Source organism: Schistocerca americana, unplaced genomic scaffold, assembly GCF_021461395.2.
Source record: "Schistocerca americana isolate TAMUIC-IGC-003095 unplaced genomic scaffold, iqSchAmer2.1 HiC_scaffold_1521, whole genome shotgun sequence".
NCBI classification, from domain to species: Eukaryota; Metazoa; Arthropoda; class Insecta; order Orthoptera; family Acrididae; genus Schistocerca; species Schistocerca americana.
The window spans coordinates 12,501-15,000 of NW_025725606.1; the positions used below are offsets into that span (position 1 = coordinate 12,501).

Here is a 2,500-nt window from a genome sequence, read left to right on the forward strand (position 1 = left end):
CGATTCGCCCCTTTGGGCGCTCGGGCTCCCGGCAAGCGCGCGCGGTTCTTCCCGGATGACGGACCTACCTGGCCCGGCCCCGGACCCGCGCCGCTGTTGGCTCGGGATGCTCTCGGGCGGAATAATCGCTCCCGTCAGCGGCGCTTCAGCTTTGGACAATTTCACGACCCGTCTTGAAACACGGACCAAGGAGTCTAACATGTGCGCGAGTCATTGGGCTGTACGAAACCTAAAGGCGTAATGAAAGTGAAGGTCTCGCCTTGCGCGGGCCGAGGGAGGATGGGGCTTCCCCGCCCTTCACGGGGCGGCGGCCTCCGCACTCCCGGGGCGTCTCGTCCTCATTGCGAGGTGAGGCGCACCTAGAGCGTACACGTTGGGACCCGAAAGATGGTGAACTATGCCTGGCCAGGACGAAGTCAGGGGAAACCCTGATGGAGGTCCGTAGCGATTCTGACGTGCAAATCGATCGTCGGAGCTGGGTATAGGGGCGAAAGACTAATCGAACCATCTAGTAGCTGGTTCCCTCCGAAGTTTCCCTCAGGATAGCTGGTGCTCGTACGAGTCTCATCCGGTAAAGCGAATGATTAGAGGCCTTGGGGCCGAAACGACCTCAACCTATTCTCAAACTTTAAATGGGTGAGATCTCCGGCTTGCTTGATATGCTGAAGCCGCGAGCAAACGACTCGGATCGGAGTGCCAAGTGGGCCACTTTTGGTAAGCAGAACTGGCGCTGTGGGATGAACCAAACGCCGAGTTAAGGCGCCCGAATCGACGCTCATGGGAAACCATGAAAGGCGTTGGTTGCTTAAGACAGCAGGACGGTGGCCATGGAAGTCGGAATCCGCTAAGGAGTGTGTAACAACTCACCTGCCGAAGCAACTAGCCCTGAAAATGGATGGCGCTGAAGCGTCGTGCCTATACTCGGCCGTCAGTCTGGCAGTCATGGCCGGTCCTTGCGGCCGGCCGCGAAGCCCTGACGAGTAGGAGGGTCGCGGCGGTGGGCGCAGAAGGGTCTGGGCGTGAGCCTGCCTGGAGCCGCCGTCGGTGCAGATCTTGGTGGTAGTAGCAAATACTCCAGCGAGGCCCTGGAGGGCTGACGCGGAGAAGGGTTTCGTGTGAACAGCCGTTGCACACGAGTCAGTCGATCCTAAGCCCTAGGAGAAATCCGATGTTGATGGGGGCCGTCATAGCATGATGCACTTTGTGCTGGCCCCCGTTGGGCGAAAGGGAATCCGGTTCCTATTCCGGAACCCGGCAGCGGAACCGATACAAGTCGGGCCCCTCTTTTAGAGATGCTCGTCGGGGTAACCCAAAAGGACCCGGAGACGCCGTCGGGAGATCGGGGAAGAGTTTTCTTTTCTGCATGAGCGTTCGAGTTCCCTGGAATCCTCTAGCAGGGAGATAGGGTTTGGAACGCGAAGAGCACCGCAGTTGCGGCGGTGTCCCGATCTTCCCCTCGGACCTTGAAAATCCGGGAGAGGGCCACGTGGAGGTGTCGCGCCGGTTCGTACCCATATCCGCAGCAGGTCTCCAAGGTGAAGAGCCTCTAGTCGATAGAATAATGTAGGTAAGGGAAGTCGGCAAATTGGATCCGTAACTTCGGGATAAGGATTGGCTCTGAGGATCGGGGCGTGTCGGGCTTGGTCGGGAAGTGGGTCAGCGCTAACGTGCCGGGCCTGGGCGAGGTGAGTGCCGTAGGGGTGCCGGTAAGTGCGGGCGTTTAGCGCGGGCGTGGTCTGCTCTCGCCGTTGGTTGGCCTCGTGCTGGCCGGCGGTGCAGGATGCGCGCGCCTGCGCGGCGTTCGCGCCCCGGTGCTTCAACCTGCGTGCAGGATCCGAGCTCGGTCCCGTGCCTTGGCCTCCCACGGATCTTCCTTGCTGCGAGGCCGCGTCCGCCTTAGCGTGCTCCTCCGGGGGCGCGCGGGTGCGCGGATTCTCTTCGGCCGCCATTCAACGATCAACTCAGAACTGGCACGGACTGGGGGAATCCGACTGTCTAATTAAAACAAAGCATTGCGATGGCCCTAGCGGGTGTTGACGCAATGTGATTTCTGCCCAGTGCTCTGAATGTCAACGTGAAGAAATTCAAGCAAGCGCGGGTAAACGGCGGGAGTAACTATGAGCCACCTTCCAACGCTGGCTCCATTCCCGACCGGCTTCTCCCGCGCTCGGAGTCTGTTGACTTTGAGCGCCTATGGAGGCCGATCACTGCAGAAGAGGTTGCGGCCGCCCTGCCGCCCAGAGGCTCCGTTGCCGGCCCTGACGGCCTCTCGCCGGTGCAGCTGCGCCGCCTTCCAGCGGAGGTCACCACCAAACTCCTAAACCTTTTCCTGCTTACCCGCAAGCTCCCCCCTTCCCTCCTCCGAGCCAGGACCTCTTTGCTGCCTAAGACAGCCGCCCCAGCATCCCCCGCTGACTTTCGGCCCATCACCGTCTGCTCGGTGCTAGCCCGAACCTTCCATAAGGTTCTGGCGACTCGCCTGATGCAGATGTGTGCTGTG

At 60.7% G+C, this 2,500-nt stretch overlaps 1 pseudogene; it reads left to right on the top strand.

Annotated features, from left to right (window-relative positions):
• LOC124569672 overlaps nt 1-2,500 on the top strand; it is a 6,694-nt pseudogene that overhangs the window by 753 nt on the left and 3,441 nt on the right.